The sequence below is a fragment of the Schistocerca serialis genome, chromosome 3 (assembly GCF_023864345.2).
Source record: "Schistocerca serialis cubense isolate TAMUIC-IGC-003099 chromosome 3, iqSchSeri2.2, whole genome shotgun sequence".
Taxonomy (NCBI): domain Eukaryota; kingdom Metazoa; phylum Arthropoda; class Insecta; order Orthoptera; family Acrididae; genus Schistocerca; species Schistocerca serialis.
Window position 1 is genome coordinate 249,732,723 of NC_064640.1, and position 23,161 is coordinate 249,755,883.

Sequence of the window (23,161 nt, forward strand, 5' to 3'; positions counted from 1 at the left end):
TTTTTTTTTTTTTTCTTTTTTAAATGTCTATTCTTTGTGCAAGTCATCGGCCAGGTGTAAATTTCCACATCTACCGCTGCAGACACGCAGAATCTGGACTACTACTGTTGCAAGCTTCTTGCAAGTATGCCAGATGCGACAGAGAAATGGTGTAGTTCACGTCTCTCCTTCCTTCTTCGTTTGACAGGCGCTAACGTCAGTAGTGAGTGCAACTTTATTTCCATTTCTTTGTGCAGCCTGTAATAACGGACCCTCGGCCATTCTTGGTTCTGTTGATAGTTATGCGCGGAGGAGACAAACGGCATGAGATACCCCCTAACATAGGGTCGGACCTCCTTTTGCCCACCGTAGTGCAGCAACTGGAAGTGGCATGGACTCAACACGTCGTTGGAAGTCCCCCGCAGAAATGTTGAGCCATGCTGCCTCTCTTACCTGCCCATAATTGCCAGCGCGGGTTTTTTATGTCCTATAAATGTTCGATGGGATTCTTGTTGGATGATCTGGATTGCCAAATCATTCGCTCGTATTGTCCAGAATGTTCTTCAAACCAACAGTGGCTCGATAACAAAAAAGGCTCTGAGCACTACGGGACTTAACATCTGAGGTCTTCAGTCCCCTAGAACTTAGAACTACTTAAACCTAACTACCTTAAGGACATCACACACATCCATGCCCGAGGCAGGATTCGAACCTGCGACCGTAGCGGTCGCGCGGTTCCAGACTGTAGCGCCTATAACCGCTCGGCCACTCCGGGCCCGATAACAGGGTGCATTGTCATCCATAACAATTCCATTTTTGGGAACACGAAATCCATGAATGGATGAAAATGGTCTCAAAGTAGCCGAACTTAACCATTTCCAGTCAATGTTCGGTCCAGCTGGACCAGAGAACCCAGTCCATTCCATGTAATCACACCCATGCCATTATGTAGCCACCACCAGCTTGCACAGTGTCTCGATGACAACTTGGGTCCATGGCTTCGCGCGGTCTGCGCCACACTCGAACCCTACCATAAGCTCTTACCAATTGAAATCGGGACTCATCTGACCAGGTCTCAACTTTCCAGTCGTCTAGGGTCCAACCGATATAGCCACGAGCCCAGGAGAGCGCTGCAGACGATGTCGTGCTGTTAGCAAAGGCTCTCGCGTCGGTCTACTGCTGCCACAGTCCACAAACTTCGCTGCACTGTCCTAACAGATACGTTCATCACACGTCTCACATTGATTCCTGTGGTTATTTCACACAGTGTTGCTTGTTTGTTAGTACGGCAAACCACTTGATGACACCCCTCTGATGCCAGGTGCCTGCCTGCAGGCGTTTAGGACTACTTTGCAGGTTTTATCTGTAAAGGCATATTCTTAAAATTCTCGCAAATGCCGCTGCTCTCGGTCGTTAAGTGAAGGCCGTCGGCTACTGCGTTGTCCGTGGTGTGAGGCAATGCCTGAAATTTGGTAATCTCGGCACACTCTTGACACAGTGGATCTCAGAACAGTGAATTCCCTAACCATTTCCGAAATGGAATGTCCCATGAGTCTAACTCCTAACCACCACTCCGCATTCAAAGTCTGTTGATTCATGTCGTGCGGCTATAATCGCGCCGGAAACCTTTTCACGTGAATCAGCGGAGTACAAATGACAGCTCCGCCAATGCATTGCCCTTTTATACCTTGTGTATGCCTACTACCGCCATATGCACATGTGCATATCACTATACTATGACTTGTCATCTGGGTGTATGCTGTTCTTCTATCATTATGTTTCCGCAACGCTTTTAGTATTCTTACATCTTCTTTCTGTTTCTGTGGTCTTCAGTACGAAGACTTGTTTGATGCAGCTTTTTTTCGCGTTGTGTATCTCTGCAATATAACCTTTTACTAGATGGCCATCCACAACCAAACTTTTGCATGTTGAATACAAACCGCTGCTGCTGTTGTAAATCTTTTATTAAAGGCACTAGCGGTTTCGTAATTTTAAATTACATCATCAGGTGCAAATCCGAATAAAAAGAAGAAACAATTTACGCAAAGACCATATGGCAGTGACAAAAGATGACCGAACTCTTACATTAAGTGGTCAGGTCACTTTTACACACCGACCCAAACTCTTTCTTTAAAATTCTGGGAAATTTCGCAAAAAGCGAAAATCATGTATTAAAAAACGCGGCATGAAACTGAAACCTACGAATAAACATGACAAGAGAAAAAGATTATGAAACGCACCGGAAAGAGAGGGGAGAAACAATTATAGATTTCAAAGGTGCGGTCGCAACGGCGCTCCCTGCGTAAGTGAAACGGCTAGCCCGGGGAAGTAACGTCGCAGCCGCAACGTGCGGACTACGGAAGGCACCCGTGGGAAATCTTGCTATTTATCAGAGTATCCCCGCCCAGAAGACCATTCATGGTAAACGACCTCGAATCTCCATCACAACGCCCAGAGGCTGGTCTGCGACCAGTAAAGGAACAGTAACAAAGGACTGCCCATGCATTAGCGACGGGATCTCTAATCGCACGAAGCTGGTTGATAAGACGCACAGAGTGCGTCACCTGTTGAAGATGCAAAGCAGCCGGCGGCCCTGTATGAACAAAAACTCTCTAAAAAGTTTTTCTTACTACACATCTCTCTAAACACTGATAATAATTAGACTAATAACATACTGCTAACAATAGTTAGTTTACCTGCAGAGTGCGAATTTAGTAAGTCGATTCTACTAAAAAACACACAACACGTTCTGAGAGAAAAATGCAGTGATATGTGTCATGTTTACCATCGTGATGGAACCATTAAACATGCGTTTTGGTTACGTACGCAGTGGTGAATTACGATCGATGTACCATAAGACAGGTCCACATACTGCATGTCCATCTACACCAACATGATTACTCTGCAATTCACAATTAAGTGCCTAGCAGATGGTTCATCGAACCACTTCAAGCTATTTCTCTACCGTTCTACTCTCGAGCAGCGCGTGGGAAAAATTAACATTTAAATCGATTTATTTTATTTTATTATGATGATCATTTCTCCCTTTGTAAGTAGGCGTAAAAAAATATTTTCCCACTCTGAGGAGAATGTGGTGACTGAAATTTCATGAGAAGATCCTGCCGAAACAAAGAACACCTTTGTTTTAATGACTGCCATCATTATTCACATATCATATCCGTGGCAATCTAACCTATTTCGGAATAACATAAAGTAGGCGGCCCTCCTTTGAACTTTTTCGATGACCTCCGCCAATCATACCTGATGCGGATCTCACACCACGCATCAGTACTCCAGACGCGTGCAGATAAGCGTAGTGTAAGCAGTTTCTTTAATAGACCTTTTGCATTTTATGGATGTTCTGACAATAAATCACAGTCTTTGGTTTACTTTCCCCATAATATTATCTATGTGATCGTTCCAATTTAAGTTACTCGCAATTGTAATTCTTAAGTATTTAGTTCAGTTTACAGCCCTAGAGATTTGTGCGATTTATTGTGTAACTGAAATTTGGCGGATTCCTTTTCGTATTCATGTAGATGATTTCACACTTTTCATAACTCATGGTCAAACTGCCACTTTTCGAACCATACAGATGTCATGTCTAAATCATTTTGCAATTGATTTGACCAGCTGATCACTTTACAAGACGTTAGGCGACAGCATCATCTGCAAAAAATCTAAGAGTGCTGCTCACAGATTGTCACCTAAATAGTTTATATAGACTAAAAACAGCAGAGGGCCTGTAACACTTCCCTGGGGAACGTTTTACTTGACGACTTTCCGTAAATTCCTATTAAGACGAAAATACGATGATCGAAAAAAAAAATTACGAACAACCCTAGTGTAGCGAAAATATAATTTACCCAAAGAGCTGACACGTTTTCATTGATCGACGGTCGAATCCCGATGGTCACGTGTACATTGCCGATGCTGTTGGGCCAACACATGAACACGTAGGGGTGGTCTGCTGCGAAGCTCCATGTTCAACAACGCACGAGGAACGGTGTGGTCCTAAACACTTGTGCGTGCACCAGCATTGTATCCTTTCGGCAGATATGCCACAGATCGCTATCTATCCTACTTTTCATAGCAGATAAACCTCCGAACCCCGCCTTCGGTGAAGAGTCGTGGACGTCCAACCATTATCGCCTAGTGGTAGTTTCACTGTCCTCTCTCTCTCTGTAGATGCTCACGACAGTAGAACGTGAACATTCGACAAGCTTTGCCGTTTTCGAGATGCTCAGTGTAACAATAATCTGCCCTTTGTCAAAGTCGCTTATCTCAATGCATTTCCCCATTTACAGTCCACATCTTCGCTAGAGTGATCCCCCGTCCGTGTCTGCTCCGTTTACAAGTGTCTCAGTTAATTTTTCGTGGCTAATGGTTCTGTGATTCTAATAGTTATCCATTCCTCGTTACTTCCTAGGAAAGTATTCAAGATATCTCCAGGCACTTCGATCTAGTGCTTATTACACTAAAAATTTCAGCTACTTCTTTAGTATAAATACAGATACACCATACTACCACGTCGTATTCGGATTTTACCGCATTTATGCCATTTTTACACCTTTCCACAATTTCCGTTTTCTTCACGTTTCTCCATATTCTGTATGTAAATGTACAAGTGCATATGTGCTCTTACTGCTTACATTACCAAGTTTAGGTTGCTATTTTGTTACCATGATAGTGATTCACAACCTAGGCAGGGTATCTATAAACTATGCTTCTTCCTCCAAATGTCAAACTTAAGCGCCAAAGCCAATGCTAAAAACACACTGCATGTGTGTGGATTGCTGTGGGGTAGTGTGTTGACATTATTCTATTGTAAACACACACACACACACACACACACACACACACACACACACACACACAGAAATAGTGTTTAATTACATCTACACTTAGAGGGTACGGCCGCCGGCCGGTGTGACCGAGCGGTTCTAGGCGCTTCAGTCTGGAACCGCGTGACCGCTACGGTCGCAGGTTCGAATCCTGCCTCGGGCATGGATGTGTATGATGTCCTTAGGTTAGTTAGGTTTAAGTAGTTCTAAGTTCTAGGGGACTGATGACCACGAATGTTAAGTCCCATAGTGCTCAGAGCCATTTTGGTACGGCCTAAAGTGCTTCCAACGTTTGTCCGTGCTGCTTATCGTCGTTGTAACTATGCCTCACCCCGTGACCCTGCAGTATTCACATCACAGCACACACACAAACAAAACAGTATAAATGGACTGCAAGTCTAGTCACCCAGAGGTTTCTTGCTACTAATATGAATCACTATCATAAGTTTTAGAAAATGTAGTTACGGCCATTCCATTCTGATATTATTAACCTGCTAAGGTGCATTCCAGTGTTTGTCCTACACATATAAGTATACAAAGAAGACTGACAGGAGACCAAGGGGTGGTCTAAAACTGCACCTTCTAGAGAATTTAGGTAAATACTGTATTCTTGACTTGTGTGGATAAACATACATCTCTGGTAATCAGGATCGAAAACTGGTTATAAAACTATGCTCTGTGTGTCTGGTTTTAATTATTTTTGTCTGGAAGTGGATTACATGAGCTTCTGAACAGCGATGCCGACAGTTCTACTGTGGACTATCTATGGGTGGATGACTGACTGTTCACTGTAAACACATCAGTACAGGATACAATACCTCCCCATACGTTTTTTTGCTGGTGATTATGGAAAATTCTAGTGACAGTAAATGTGAGAATGCAAGGAACAACTATGTACCTCTATAGGGATTGAATGTCTTTCTGGCAGAGATATGTAACAAATTATACCTTCCTGATATGTAAAGGAGGCAGTGTGTGTCAAGCAGACCTGGAGAACTACATATTGAAGTTTTTGTATATGTAGTCTCAAGATCGTTCTGCAGTTTCGTTTACTGGGACGTAAAATGACTAACATGTCATTCATCATGTGATCATGACGTGATTTTTTCCTTATGAATCCTAAAGCTAGAACAGATAAGTGTCATATTTTTAGCTTGATGCATACATATTGTGGAAGGCTGTAAATTTAATGAATTGTTCAGTAATGACATGATGCAATACCACACCGCAAGACTAAAGAAAAGACACTGAGGACCGAAAACGGTCTATAAAACTATGCACTGTATGCCTACAGTTTTAACAAGGAAATCGAATACACAAAACGGCAATACTGGCAGCTGTTTGTAACCAATGGTGAAACTAAAAGTTATTCTGCTGGATGTCTGAAATTAATTCGTCTGCCCCGTTACTTCCTATAGAACTACATCTAGGAAACATGCTTTGTTACGCACTCGCAGCTATGGCTGGCACAAAGATCACATCCCCACATGTGTTACAGTTCCACTACGCAGCACTAATATCAGTATGGTTTTATAACAAATACCAACGATTACCATTCGATCTAAAGTTATTTATCACGTGCATAACAAGTTTGGTGTTTTTTATGGTGTGTCACGAAAAAATACGGGTTTTGCTCATCAGCCTGAGACACATACTACGTTGGATTAATAGATGATGGGCTATAATTATCGGTGAACTATATTGTAACTCTTGCACAGAAGCCTGTTTTACTGTCAGTACAGTGTTTACGTATGTATATTTCTGAAAAAAATGTTAGATATGTGCTTGAGCACCAATTCATAATGTTTTTAGTGCCTGTCCAAACTCTAGGTCACTTATTGCTTGTAAGAGGATCACTTGATCATGATGTCTCTCCACAAATTCTTTTACAACACCCATTTACACAATAAGGCACTTTGTGCCACTCACGAAAACGAATCTAGAGAGGAAACGTCTACCTGTATGAGTCTAATTTCTCTTATAGTACGCGTAATGTGCGTTTTCCGATCGGCGTTGACGTAACACTAGTGATTTCGTTGAACCTTCTAGTACAAAGTCCAACATTACGTGACTGGTTTTGGGAGAAGTCTTGTACTTAGTAAGGGTGCGTTACAGCATACCCGCTAGCACCAAGATATTTACTGCTCTGGAGTGTGGCCAACAAGCTTACAAGACACATGGGTTGATCGTAACTCTTTTTTTTCGATCATTGTTTTTTCTTCTTCGTAGGAAGTAGTGTGTGGACTTCTCTTATGAGGCATCGATCGTAATTTACCACTGCACACGCAACCTAAACGCATATTAACGGTCCCATCATCTTGGTAAACGCAACACAAGTCACCGCATATTATGTGAGAGTGTTTTTCTTAATACAATATACTTAAATAACTATCGCTGTGCAGGTAAACTTTATAATATTAGTAGTATGTCATTACAGAAATTATGCTCAGTGTTAGATGTGTAATATGAGAATCTTTTAGAAGGCTTTTATTCATACCAGCGTCCATTGGCTGCTTCGTGTCTTCAACAGGTGACATAGACTGTCCCTATCAATCGGCTTCCTGTGACTAGAGACGCTGTAATTAGTTTGTGGAAAGTACTCAGCTGCTGTTTCTTTACAGGTCGCAGAGCAGCCTATGGATGATGTGATGGAAATTCGTAGGCGATGGGGAAGGAATTCGACAATTAAACCAAACAGTCCACAGGGTGCGAATTCTCTGACGCGTGGGAATATTTCCAGTCCTCATCCAGTGTCTGCACATTAAGCTGCGGTCCTTCTTTCTCGGGGCTAGTCGTGTCACTAACGCATGGAGTGCTGCTGTGAAGACACCTCTGAGCTGCCTGAAGCCTTGTGGTGGTGCAGACAGTCGCAGGAATCGAGAAGAAATGGCGCTGATTCTACTGTTATCAGGTATGTGCAGCTCTTTTTTATTCTCCCCCAGCGGAATTAGCCGAGCGGTCTAGGGCGCTGCAGTCATGGACTGTGCGGTTGGTCCCGGCGGAGGTTCGAGTCCTCCCTTGGGCATGGGTGTGTGTGTTTGTCCTTAGGATAATTTAGGCTAAGTAGTGTGTAAGCTTAGGGACTGATGACCTTAGCAGGTAACTCCCATAAGATTTCACACACATTTGAACATTTTTTTGTATTTTGCCGCTTTCTTCCGGGTATGCCCAGTACGGTCCACATTCTCTCTCTCTCTCTCTCTCTCTCTCACACACACACACACACACACACACACACACACACACACACACACACACACACACACACAATATATATATATATATATATATATATATATATATATATATATATATATATGTGTGTGAATGTGTGTGTGTGTGTGTGTGTGTGTGTGTGTGTGTGTGTGTGTGTGTGTGTGCGCGCGCGCGCTATGTCGTCATAGTTTCCAGCAGTAAGAGGACTGGCTCGTTTTAAGAAACCCTGGTACTATAGGGAGAGCTTTGCAAGGGTTTGTATAACGAGCTGTGGTATTTCTGCTAGGTGTTCCCATCACGCTAACCTCACCAAAGTGATGGACGCACGTGTGTAGACAATCTAACAATTTCGAGAAACGTCTAATAATTCGCAAGAATAAAATTTAGAAACAGTGTCTTGCTTTGTAACGAAATTTTTGAGTCTTCCACCTCACTCGACAATTTTTTTTTTTTTTTGCTATTTTTCCATAATACGTTCTTTCTTATCACAAAGGAGCTATACGAATGTGATGTACATGTACAAACAAACGATTACCGTTTCTAACAAAATTGATGGTTTATTGAAGAGAAAGACCTTTTCAAACTGAGCAGTTCTATAACGTATTGGTGCACGTCTGGCTCCTATGCAATAAGTTATTCGGCTTGACATTGGTTGAAAGAGTTGTTGGATGTCCAGAGGAAGATCGTGCCAAATTCTGTCCAACTGGTGCGTTAGAGCGTCAAAATCCCGATATGGTCGGAAGGCCCTGACCTTAATGCTCCAAAAGTTCTCAACTGGGGAAAGATCTAGCGACCCTGCTGGCCAAGATAGATTGGTAAGCAGTAGGAACTGTCGCCATGTGCGGGTCGGTATTATCTTGCCCAAATAATAATAATAATGTCGTGTGACGAGGGCCTCCCGTCGGGTAGACCGCTCGCCTGGTGCAAGTCTTCCGATTTGACGCCACTTCGGCGACTTGCGCGTCGATGGGGATGAAATGATGATGATTAGGACAACACAACACCCAGTCTCTGAGCGGGGAAAATCTCCGACCCAGCCGGGAATCGAACCCGGGCCCTTAGGATTGACAGTCTGTCGCGCTGACCACTCAGCTACCGGGGGCGGACTCTTGCCCAAATTTAAGCCCAGAATGGCATGCCATGATGGGCAACAAAACGGGGCGTAGACTAATGTCGACGTACCGCTGAGCTGTAACGGTAGCGCGGATGGTCGGAGGTCGTGCTATGAAATGAAATGGAACCCCAGACCATCACTCCTGGATGTCGGGCTGTATGTCGGGCGCATAGACAGTTTGGTGTTCTACTTCCGTCGGGGCGTCTCAAGACACGTCTTCAGCCCGGACTCTCGTTGCCTGGAGTAGAATTTTCTCCAGTGATGAGTTCCGCTTCGAAATGAGCCCCGATGACTAGTGAAGACGTATCTGCAGACGTCTCAGACGGCGGTGGGATACCAACCTGACTGCCGTGCGCCATAGGGCGCGACAACTGGAAATGATACTCTGGGGTGCCATTTCTTTTCATAGCAGAGTCCCTTTGGTTTTCATCCACAGCACCCTTACAGCACACCGGTAAATCGACGATATTCTACGCCCCGTTTTGTTGCCCTCCATGGCAAGCCATCCGGGGCTTACATTACGGCAAGGCAATGCCAGGCCGAACACTGCGAGAGTTTCTACTGCCTGTCTTTGTGCTTGCCAAACCTTTCATTGGCCAGCTAGGTCGCCGTATCTCTCCACGACTGAGAACGTTTGGAGCATTATGACCAGGGCCCTCCAACCATCTCCGGACTTTGACGATATAACGCACCCACACGACAGATTTTGGCACGATATTGCTCAGAAGGACATCCAACAACTCTGTCAGTCAATGCCAAGTCGAATAACTGCTCGCATAAGAGTCAGTGGTGGAGCAACGCGTTACTGACTCGCTCTTTCCCTTAAATAATTCATCCAATTTTTTTGAAATCGAAATCAGTTTTTAGTCTGTGCATATACATCGCACTTATCGTTTTCCGTCCCATTCTGACATTTCCTTCGTGGTGTGTGTGTGTGTGTGTGTGTGTGTGTGTGTGTGTGTTTTTCCTTAGTGTGCATTTCGTGACGATATTAATTTAACGGCACTCTCATTGTCATAGTTGTCACAGTGTCTTACACCATAAATTAAATGAACATTTACAGACATTTTGTATCACGTTATGCCATCATTATTTCTATCAACTTGTTCGTTTTTAAAGCATGTATTAGGATCACACACACACACACACACACACACACACACACACACACACACACTAGTGATGAAGTGGTGGCTTAGCTGTGGTAAATAATTCGGGCACATGCTGCATTGTGACTGGCAGAGAGCGTCATGACGTCGACGCGACGTCGAGAGCAGTGGGATGGAACTCATGTAACGCAATAAAATACGTAAAATTTTGGAAAAATACGTAAGATTGTAATACGAAAATTGTGGAAAATACGGAAAAATACGTAAAACTGGGGAAAATATGGAAGAATGAGAGTTCTCAGATATCAGCCTGGGTGTGGTCTCTGTTGGTGCCTCGAAAGACGAAAATCACGTAATATTAATTTGTTACTAACAAACAGACGCAGCCTGATCCTCTCCCTATGATGTCCACCTCCAGAGTGCACCCCACCCGCTCAAATGCCCTAGTTATAAAACACGAACATGGGGAGGGATACTTCAATCCAATCTGTTCAGGGTGATGGGGGTGTAGGGGGAAGGGAGGTGATCGGCATTCCTCTGGGTGACCTACATCAATTCCCAGTGTTTTCCTGGGGGAGGGGCGTGGCCTTGAGTGTCAGCCAAGTGTGTTACCTGACACCAGACGTGCGTATCTGTGACCTTGAGATAAGTAACTGGATCAGTGTTTGAACCAACTCATAATCTACTTGCACAGAATCGGGTTTCATCCTCTCCCTTCGACATCACCAAAACAACACGTACTCATCACCGTCACCTACAAAGGGGAACACATACTTTCGATGCAACACATATACTCCGCGAAGGAAAGGTCCCACTGCGCGAGCGAAAGGATAGCATTTCCAATTAAGCGGCTGAGCAACACCTGGAGCGAGTCGCAGCTAATAATGCCATATGACTAGCGACACCCAAAAAGTATATATACTTGTTGGCATCAAGTATTTTTATCTCGACAACGATGGTTGCTTACTTCATGCTTTTAAACTGATACTTTTATTCACATTAGTACTTTAAAGCAGGTATCGTATCAAATGAGCTTACTAACAATTTATTATAAATTTTAATTATCTACGCAAAATTTTCGCCGCACAATTCAGTTCCAGTACTTTTGACAACTGAACGGGCCAGCACCAACGGGCCAACAATCGCATGACAAAGTTCCGTTCGCAGTTCAACTTGGTATACCCAATGTTTTCCGAAAGGACTTACTTGTATCTTTTTAAATTATTGTTTAAAACTGAAAGTGCAAGAATTACTGAGTCACCAGGCAAAATGGCGGCTACCAAATGTGAAACTTGACATTATTTCGATGTTGTAGTTGTGGTCTTCAGTCCTGAGACTGGTGTGATGCAGCTCTCCATGCTACTCTATCCTGTGCAAGCTTCTTCATCTCCCAGTGCCTACTGCAGCCTACATCCTTCTGAATCTGCTAAGTATATTCATCTCTTGGTCTCCCTCTACGATTTTTTCCCTCCATGCTGCCCTCCAACACTAAATTGGTGATCCCTTCATGCCTCAGAACATGTCCTACCAATCGATCCCTTCTTCTAGTCAAGTTGTGCCACAAACTCCTCTTCTCCCCAATCCTATGCAATACCTCCTCATTAGTTATGTGATCTACCCATCTAATCTTCAACATTCTTCTGTAGCACCATATTTCGAAAGCTTCTATTCTCTTCTTGTCTAAACTATTTATCGTCCATGTTTCACTTCCATACATGGCTACACTCCATACAAATACTTTCAGAAACGACTTCCTGACACTTAAATCAATACTCGATGTTAACAAATTTCTCTTCTTCAGAAACGCTTTCCTTGCCATTGCCAGTCTAGATTTTATATCCTCTCTACTTCGACCATCATCAGTTATTTTGCTCCCCAAATAGCAAAACTCCGTTACTACTTTAAGTGTCTCATTTCTTAATATAATTCCCGCAGCATCACCCGACTTAATTCGACTAGATTCCATTATCCTCGTTTTACTTTTGTTGATGTTCATCTTATACCCTCCTTTCAAGACACTGTCCATTCCGTTCAACTGCTCTTCCAAGTCCTTTACTGTCTCTGACAGAATTACAATGCCATCAGCGAACCTCAACGTTTTTATTTCTTTTCCATGGATTTTAATACCTACTCCGAACTTTTCTTTCGTTTCCTTTACTGCTTGCTCAATATACAGATTGAATAACATCGGGGATAGGCTACAACCCTGTCTCACTCCCTTCCCAACCACTGCTTCCCTTTCATACCCCTCGACTCTTATAACTGCCATCTGGTTTCTGGTCAAATTGTAAATTGCCTTTCGCTCCCTGTATTTTACCCCTGCCGCCTTCAGAATTTGAAAGAGAGTATTCCAGTCAAAATTGTCAAAAGCTTTCTCTAAGTCTACAAATGCTAGAAAAATAGGTTTGTCTTTCCTTAATCTTCCTTCTAAGATAAGTCGTAGGGTCAGTATTGCCTCACGTGTACCAACATTTCTACGGAATCCAAACTGATCTTCCCCGAGGTCGGCTTCTACCAGTTTTTCCATTCGTCTGTAAAGAATTCGCGTTAGTATTTTGCAGCTGTGACTTATTAAACTGATAGTTCGGTAATTTTCACATCTGTCAACACGTGCTTTCTTTGGTATGGGAATTATTATATTCTTCTTGAAGTCTGAGGGTATTTCGCCTGTTTCATACATCTTGCTCACCAGATGGTAGAGTTTTGTCAGGACTGGCTCTCCCAAGGCTGTAAGCAGTTCTAATGGAATGTTGTCTACTCCCGGGGCCTTGTTTTGACTTAGGTATTTCAGTGCTCTGTCAAACTCTTCACGCAGTATCATATCTCCCATTTCATCTTCATCTACCTTCTCTTCCATTTCCATAATATTGTCCTCAAGAACATCGCCCCTGTATAGACCCTCTATATACTCCTTCCACCTTTCTGCTTTCCCTTCTTTGCTTAGAACTGGGTTTCCATCTGAGCTCTTGATATTCATGCAAGTGGTTCTCTTTTCTCCAAAGGTCTCTTTAATTTTCCTGTAGGCAGTATCTGTCTTACCCCTCACGAGATAAGCCTCTACATCCTTACATTTGTCCTCCAGCCATCCCTGCATAGCCATTCTGCACTTCCTGTTGATCTCATTTTTGAGACGTTTGTATTCCTTTTTGCCTGCTTCACTTCTTGTAGTTTCTCCTTTCATCAATTAAATTCAATATCTCTTGTGTTACCCAAGGATTTCTTCTAGCCCTCGTCTTTTTACCTACTTGATCCTCTGCTGCCTTCACTATTTCATTCCTCAAAGCTACCCATTCTTCTTCTACTGTATTTCTTCCCCCATTCCTGTCAATTGTTCCCTGATGCTCTCCCTGAAATTCTGTACAACCTCTGGTTCTTTCAGTTTATCCAGGTCGCATCTCCTTAAATCCCCACTTTTTGCAGTTTCTTCAGTTTTAATCTACACTTCATAACCAATGGATTGTGGTCAGAATCCACATCTGCCCATGGAAATGTCTTACAATTTAAAATCTGGTTCCTAAACCTCTGTCTTACCATTATATAATCTATCTGAAACCTTTTAGTATTATTTCGATAAACTGGGTGATAATGAAATAGCCGGCCGTAGTGACCGAGCGGTTCTAGGCGCTTCAGTCTGGAACCACGCGACCGCTACGGTCGCAGGTTCGAATCCTGCCTCGGGCATGGATGTGGGTGATGTCCTTAGGTTAGTTAGGTTTAAGTAGATGTAAGTTCTAGGGGACTGATGACCTCAGATGTTAAGTGCTATAGTACTCAGAACCATTTGAATAATGAAGTGATGTGAAAATCTATTTTTAAAAAATTGAAGTCTTCGGGTTTAAGAAACCCTCCGCCCCCTCCTACCACAACAGCAGCGTAAAATTATTTGTTTGGCAAAATAACAACAGACTGAAGAGAGCTTTACATATATGTTAGTGTAAATAAAAGTCGTCGCGAATGGATGAAGAGTGTGAATCAAAAAATGTAGCTTGAGATAATCTTTTTTATCACAGACTAGCGACCCGCCCCGACTTCGCACGGTTAGCACTAAGTATATACCGCCGAACTTGTCTTTTAGATACACTATCGGACCAGAAGTACCCGGACACCCCTATGCAATGAAGAATTGACCACTAGATGCCACGACAAGCGGGACCGACAATACAAAACGAGGCGAGCTGTGATGTGTTTAGTGGAGAAGTAACAGCATAATGGGTCCGTCACGAGAGCTCAATGATTTGGAACGTAGACTAGGCATTGAATGTCACCTAAGTAACAAACCCTCAGGACATTACAGTCCTCTAAAGCTCCCCAAGTCGAATGTTGGGATGATCTAGGAGACATCACGCACTGGCGGGCAGGGACCATCGATTACTGCTAAGGGTGGTTGTAAAAAGTAGCATGAAATCAGCGAAAATAATCACTCGTGAGTTAAAAAGCGTTCCGAGCAGTCCAGCTAGCACAGGGATTAAAGAGGACGTGGTACAATGATCAGGTACCTTTTCATAAGCCACACTTTTCTGCAGTCAGTGCTAAGAGGCGCTTGAGGTAGTTCAAAGAGCGATGCCCCTGGACAGCAGATGACTGAAAACGAGTGACTGGGAGTGATAAATCATACGTACTTACGGCATTTCGATGGAAGGGTCTGGGTTGGGCGAATGCCTGGAGAACGTTACTAGCCATCATGTCTGGTCCGTGTAATGAAGTACGGAGGACGCGGTGTTACGTTATGGGGGTGTCTTCCGTGGTTAGAATGTGGTCCCCTTATTACGCTTAAGAAAACGATAAACGTGGATGGATATGTTGGTTGGTTGGTTGTTGGGGAAGGAGACCAGACAGCGTGGTCATCGGTCTCATCGGATTAGGGAAGGATGGGGAAGGAAGTCGGCCGTGCCCTTTCAGAGGAACCATCCCGGCATTTGCTTGGATTGATTTAGGGAAATCACGGAAAAACCTAAATCAGGATGGCCAGACGCGGGATTGAACCGTCGTCCTCCCGAATGCGAGTCCAGTGTGCTAACCACTGCGCCACCTCGCTCGGTGGATGGATGGATATGAACGTATTTTACAGCATTGTATACTGCTTACAGTAGAGGTACAGCTGGGCGACGATGAATGTTTGTATAAGCGTGACAATACACCCTGCCATAAAGCAGCATGTGTGGAAAATAACATTCCCGAAATGGACTGGCCAGCCCAGGATCCCGATCTTCACCCAACTGAACACTTTTGGGATGAAGTAAAGTGTCGTCTATGCTCCAGACCCCAGCGTCCAATAACACTAGCTTCTTTGGTTTTGGCTCGTGAGAAAGAATGGACTGCCATTCCTGCACAGAAATTCAGATACCTCATTGAAAGTGCCGCAATAGAGTTAAAGCCGTCATAAAGGCAAAGGGTGGACACATCCCATATTACAATGAAATGAATACCCCTAGCTGCTTACAGGCGTTGATATAAGTCAATGGGGACAGTTGAAAATGTGTGCCCGACCGGGACTCGAACCCGGGATCTCCTGCTTACATTGCAGACGTTCTATCCATCTCAGCCACCGAGGAAACAGAAGAATAGTGCGATTGCAGGGACTTATCTTTAGCACGCCTCCTGTGAGACCAACATTCGCATCTTATTGTCCTGCACTATATTCATAGTGCCACTGCCCATTATACTAATTACTCGTGGCTTTACTGCCGATTCCCGTAGGAATTCGGGCACTGTTCGTGCATCCGAACAGAAGAAGATGGTTAAATTGCCGGTGAGCCTTAAGAGATACCATCTTACCATCTGCATATACACTCCTGGAAATTGAAATAAGAACACCGTGAATTCATTGTCCCAGGAAGGGGAAACTTTATTGACACATTCCTGGGGTCAGATACATCACATGATCACACTGACAGAACCACAGGCACATAGACACAGGCAACAGAGCATGCACAATGTCGGCACTAGTACAGTGTATATCCACCTTTCGCAGCAATGCAGGCTGCTATTCTCCCATGGAGACGATCGTAGAGATGCTGGATGTAGTCCTGTGGAACGGCTTGCCATGCCATTTCCACCTGGCGCCTCAGTTGGACCAGCGTTCGTGCTGGACGTGCAGACCGCGTGAGACGACGCTTCATCCAGTCCCAAACATGCTCAATGGGGGACAGATCCGGAGATCTTGCTGGCCAGGGTAGTTGACTTACACCTTCTAGAGCACGTTGGGTGGCACGGGATACATGCGGACGTGCATTGTCCTGTTGGAACAGCAAGTTCCCTTGCCGGTCTAGGAATGGTAGAACGATGGGTTCGATGACGGTTTGGATGTACCGTGCACTATTCAGTGTCCCCTCGACGATCACCAGTGGTGTACGGCCAGTGTAGGAGATCGCTCCCCACACCATGATGCCGGGTGTTGGCCCTGTGTGCCTCGGTCGTATGCAGTCCTGATTGTGGCGCTCACCTGCACGGCGCCAAACACGCATACGACCATCATTGGCACCAAGGCAGAAGCGACTCTCATCGCTGAAGACGACACGTCTCCATTCGTCCCTCCATTCACGCCTGTCGCGACACCACTGGAGGCGGGCTGCACGATGTTGGGGCGTGAGCGGAAGACGGCCTAACGGTGTGCGGGACCGTAGCCCAGCTTCATGGAGACGGTTGCGAATGGTCCTCGCCGATACCCCAGGAGCAACAGTGTCCCTAATTTGCTGGGAAGTGGCGGTGCGGTCCCCTACGGCACTGCGTAGGATCCTAGGGTCTTGGCGTGCATCCGTGCGTCGCTGCGGTCCGGTCCCAGGTCGACGGGCACGTGCACCTTCCGCCGACCACTGGCGACAACATCGATGTACTGTGGAGACCTCACGCCCCACGTGTTGAGCAATTCGGCGGTACGTCCGCCCACTATACGCCCTCGCTCAAAGTCCGTCAACTGCACATACGGTTCACGTCCACGCTGTCGCGGCATGCTACCAGTGTTAAAGACTGCGATGGAGCTCCGTATGCCACGGCAAACTGGCTGACACTGACGGCGGCGGTGCACAAATGCTGCGCAGCTAGCGCCATTCGACGGCCAACACCGCGGTTCCTGGTGTGTCCGCTGTGCCGTGCGTGTGATCATTGCTTGTACAGCCCTCTCGCAGTGTCCGGAGCAAGTATGGTGGGTCTGACACACCGGTGTCAATGTGTTCTTTTTTCCATTTCCAGGAGTGTATATAGAGTTAAGGCTCACCGGCCATTTGACCATCTTCTTCTGTGCGGATGTGCAAACAGTGCCCGAACTCTTACGGGAATCGTCAGTAAAGCCGCGAGTAATGAGTATAATGGGTTCAAAAAATGGTTCAAATGGCTCTAAGCACTATGGGACTTAACTTCTGAGGTCATCAGTCCCCTAGAACTTAGAACTACTTAAACCTAACTAACCTAAGGACATCACACAACACCCAGTCATCACGAGGCAGAGAAAATCCCTGACCCCGCCGGGAATCGAACCCGGGAACCCGGACGCGGGAAGCGAGAACGCTACCGCACGACCACTAGCTGCGGACGAGTATAATGGGCAGGGGCTATATCAGTATAATGCAGGACAATAAGTTGCGAATGTGGGTCTCACGGGAGAAGTGCCAGAGATAAGTCCCTGCAGTCGCACTATTCCTCTGTGTCCTCGGTGGCTCAGATGGATGCCGGCACGGTAGCTCAGCGTGTTCGGTCAGAGGGTTAGCTGTCCTCTTTAATAAAAAAAACTGAGTTAATGGATCAACAACGAACATAAATGGATGTCTTACGACGTCCGCCCGGAGCAGATGCAACAAACAAAAGCGATGGATAGAGCATCTGCCATGTAAGCAGGAGATCCCGGGTTCGGGTCCCGGTCGGTGCACACATTTTCAACTGTTCCCGTTGACTTATATCAACGCCTGTGAGCAGCTAGGGGTATTCATTTCATTGTTATTTCATTCTAACGAGCTGCATGGTCACCGATGGTATCTGTTCTTTCGGACATATGTACATCCCTTATTATTATTGTCCAGTAACAGGTGTCCTTATACTTTTAAGCAGGTATTGAATTCGTTAGTATAAATACATGTAGTTATTGATGGAAGACGGTTGTAACTCAAAAAATATAGTTTTGAGGTAATCTTTCACTAAAGAAAATTATGGATACCTAAAGGCATGAGTATGCTACTATTCACGACTAAAGTATCGATAGTTTTCATTTAACACAGCGTCTCTACATACGACTTTTAATGCGTATAGTTCTAATATCTCTTCAGCTGCAATCACTAACGCACGCTTATTCAGTGGGGCCAGACACAGAGGTGACGTGTTCGAATCTAGGTGGTGTAATAAATTGTCGTTGCCATGGGTGGTGGCGTACATTTCCTAATCACCAAACTGAACGTAGCAGTTCATGCAGAGAAGACATGTGACCTTGCTGATAAAGCTCCCTCCGTCAAATTGGGACGTTATATTGGACGTCTCTCTTGGAACTATGCTAGAGAAGTAGCCTTTATGCAAACAGTGGGCTTCACCCTCAACCTATTTGCATTTCTATACTCATCCACAGAAACATAAACACAAGTCTATACACGTGCCCTCATCACAGTTACACTACATTGGTAGACACTTGACAACGCACGCTGATGATAAACTTGCTCTCACGAGCGTCCAAAAAAAGTGGGGTTTGGCGTTCTGTTTCCAACTAATGACTAGGTAAAATAGTCCTAATTCCTCTTATCGAAGGCCTTGATCGTCGCAGGTGCTTCAAGATAATTCAAGCGTTTATTCTTATGTGGCCGCAAACCAAGATTTAAATAATGAAACAATTTTTCACTGGTAAAAATTGAAATTCCTAATTATTATTGTGTTCAGTTTCTTATTTTTAAACAAGCAGATTAACGACAAAACTGTTCATTGCATAGGAATGGCTTTCACACAGAATGCTAACTAAAAGTCTATGTTACTCACGTTCCTACTCTGTACCAGCTCTAGGACTCCACGGCGATCACGGTGGCCATCAGAGGAAGTTCAGAAACACCACGTACACCCGAGTGGCAACCGACCCCGGGCCGTCACAGACAAGCTTTCGCTTGTCTCCACCATAGCACCCTTCGATCGACGGAACTCAGCGCGGAAATTCCGTAACGACCTGTAACACACAAAAATGGCACACAAAACGTTACGTTACGTTACGGCACCAACAGAAATTCACAAATGCACAAATACCAGAGGACGTAATGGCATGGTTCAGTGTCAACATCATGAGACACACGAGTGAAATACATTAAAAAAACTCAACTACTGATCGTAAGACGCGTAGTTCGATGAAGAAGGGGAGGGAGGGGGAGAGGGTGGGATGGAGGGAGGGAGAGAGGGGGGGAGAGAGAGAGAGAGAGAGAGAGATCAGACGGTTGTTGAGCACTTGCCCGGGAAAGGCAAAGGTTCCCAGTGCGCCTCCCGATCAGACATATAGTTTTAACCTGCCAGGAAGTTTAGAATCAGAGCACTCTCCGCTGCAGAATGAAAATTTATTCTGTTATAACTCTTGTTTAGTGTATTGGTTAGTAGAAGCAGTCGATATGTTCAGCAAGAGCAGTCTATTCAATAACTGCCACACGAAAGACTGGGATTACATGGTGCCTCCATGTTTGTATTTAGTTGATTTATAGGCGGTGGACTAAATTAATGTTAGCGCGGATTTAACTTTCAAGAGACTATTTAAAGAATCTGACACAAAAAAAGCAGCAAGCTTGAAATTTGATCTTCAAAGCTTAACCTCCCGTGGGGCTCACGGTCATGGCTATTACGGACAGGAATGAAATCGTCCGTCGTCTTGTTTTAAAAAAATGGATCAAACATTCGCCCCAAGCGACTTAAGAAACGACGCAAAAGTATATTCTGTGTGATTGGAGATGGGTTTGATACCAGCCCCCCCCCCCCCTTCCTAATCCAAGTCTGTTGTCTCAAACAGTGCAACATCGCCTTCGGTGCCACTGATGGCTGGAATTCCTGTATCCTGTACGTAATCCGTCTGCGAGCGGATCTATGATGTGTATGCCACATATTCAGCGAGAGGACCGTGCGTAGCTTAGCATAAGAGCAATGGCACTCAAGTCTATTTCGCAGGTAAATCTCGATTTTCTGTAAACAGTAGTTATTAATGTGCAATGACACGCTGAGAATTACTGACGTGTTACCGTCCACCGAAAATCATTGAAAATGACCGACACGTAAGCAGATTGCTCACATTTAACAGGTAGCATGGCCAGTTTCTTGTTTTTTATTATTCAAAATGGTTCAAATGGCTCTGAGCACTATGGGACTTAACAGCTGTGGTCATTAGTCCCCTAGAACTTAGAACTACTTAAACCTAACTAACCTAAGGACATCACACACATCCATGCCCGAGGCAGGATTCGAAACTGCGACCGTAGCAGTCGCACGGTTCCAGACTGCGCGCCTAGAACCGCGAGACCACCGCGGCCGGCTTTTATTATTCATTTCGATTGCGAATATTAATAAGAGTTCTCTCACTTTACCCTAATGTTCGACAATTGGCGAATGCCGACATGGAAATTGGCTAATCCCAGGGAGTCACCTTAACTCATTTGCATCTCCACGCTGCCAGCTACCATCATCCTTCACAGCGTGAATGGGTGCTAAGTACACTGGTCCACAGGACCCGTGCGGCAACGAACGAAGAAAGCCGCCCAAGGGAGCTCAATAACCTTAAGGACGTGTTACAGAAGAACGGATACGGGGGCTGACATATTCGGCGTGCTTTCAGGTAGACGGTACAGATCCAGCAAATAGAATACGACCAAGAGGATAAGACAGTGGCGTATCTGCCGTACACCGGAAAAGAAACGATCAAAATCGGCAAAATCTTGGCTCGTCGTAACATCAGTGGCGTTTGCTGTTTGCGGCTCCGTAAATCGGGTGTCTACCGTATAACATGGAAATGCGGTAAGGGCCGGCCGCGGTGGTCTCGCGGCTAAGGCGCTCAGTCCGAAACCGCGCGACTGCTACGGTCGCAGGTTCGAATCCTGCCTCGGGCATGGATGTGTGTGATGTCCTTAGGTTAGTTAGGTTTAAGTAGTTCTAAGTTCTAGGGGACTGATGACCACAGAAGTTAAGTCCCATAGTGCTCAGAGCCATTTGAACCATTTGCGGTAAGGCGTACATCGGGCAGACGGCGCGGACAGTCGAAGATAGACGCCAGGAGCTCTGCGCACACACAAAACTGATGTAACCAACAAAATTTGCGGTTGCGGAACACCGCGTAGCTACGAGGGACGCAAAGAAATAAGACCAAACGGAACTGATGAGCCAGACTTCGCAGTTTTGTGATTATGTTCTGAAGGAGGCTGTTTAAACACGAGTGGTCGACGGCCAGATCGATACATACGTCGTCTTCACTCTCAGTAAAGCGTTGGACCCAGTGCTCTGCCCACTGAAGTCACAACGGCTGCCGAGGCCGGCTTACACGCTCGACGGGGGCGGCAGAAGCATTGAGTGAGCGGAGTTCGCACCCAATATTCGGCGATCGCCTCCCTCCATCACTCCGACAGACGCGGCGGGCGACCAGGTTGTGAGGGAAAGCTCGGGGAGTGATAGGAGTAGGAAGGCGCGATGTATCAAAGAGAAACAACTACGCCAACCCCACCCTATGTGTGACTTTACAAACAAAATCAAATAATAAGCAAATTGGAAGGAAAATCAGCATTGGCAGTATTTAGTTGTTTTATTGTCAGCAAAATCGATTTTCGGTCACTTAGTGAGCATCCTCTGTGGTGTAATATACAATTAAAATTGGTAGGCGCTGGTATCAAGCTATAACCACAAGCTTAGAGCGACACTCATTCTGACACGTGTATGTTTCGTTTTACGAGCTCGTTGTCTACTTACTGTCCAACCGCGGAAACAAAGATGTTATTGCATGAGTTTATGTGATCGCTCTAAGATTGTGGTTATAGCCTGATACCAGCGCCTACCAATTTTAATTGTATATTACAGCACTGAGGATGGTCACTAAGTGACCGAAAATCGATTTTGCTGACAATAAAACAACAAAATACGGCCAATGCTGATTTTAATTCCAATTCTATCCACTATTTGGTCGTGGTGCACACAACACGCCATGGAGTCGCCAGTCAATAAGCAAATTAGCAACAGCCTATCGAAACAGACGATTTGTAATCTGGCTTCTACCATATTCACAAAAGACAGACACCTAAATAAACGGAAAAAAACGATATCCACCTCGATTGAGTTTTTCACAGCTGGTTTCCCAAAACTGTAAGGTAAATACCGGAATGTAGAATTCCACAAGGTAAAATAATTATAAATAAAGACATGAGACAAAGTAGTACACGCAAAGTAGCCAGGAAACATCCCAATATGAAAAAGAAACTATGCCCCAATAGAAAAAAAAAAACACACAACTCCAGGCTGATACTGGCATTCACGCCCTAGACAGCCACCACCACACATATTGGTGTGGCATTCTCTACGCGTATTACCTGAAGAAGAAGACAAGGGACGCTGTCGAAATAACGTGCTTCTCAAACGACTGGACACCCGAGAGCATAAAAAATAGCTGCTTCCACATAACAGTAAATAAAGGAACTGCAGCTTTAACCGAGCAATAAAAACTATGCCCCTTAGCATATTGACATTTGTTGAAACACTTTTGCACTACATTACGGAACATAAGTGGCTCCGGAGTTCGATCCCCAGGTAGTTCCCGAACTTTTTTATGTCCCCATCGCTTTTTTCAAATATGGCTACGATTTATTGATGTGAAAAATGCGAAATTTTAACGTGTTTCGGAAACCACGTTAAACAGTAGGGGCCTTACCAGTGGGTGTGGGTGTCAATTCAGTGTGTTCAGATGTGTGTGAGTTCCTAAGGGACGA

At 44.9% G+C, this 23,161-nt stretch overlaps 1 protein-coding gene across 4 annotated transcripts in view; it reads right to left on the reverse strand.

Moving 5' to 3' along the window:
* The window catches only part of LOC126469998 (uncharacterized), a 292,826-nt gene that overhangs the window by 88,062 nt on the left and 181,603 nt on the right, over positions 1 to 23,161 (reverse strand). For all 4 annotated transcript variants that reach the window (XM_050097458.1, XM_050097455.1, XM_050097456.1 and 1 more), the window contains one exon: positions 19,212 to 19,392. The gene's annotated coding sequence lies outside the window, so the exon portion shown is untranslated. The remainder of the gene's footprint in view (positions 1 to 19,211; positions 19,393 to 23,161) is intronic.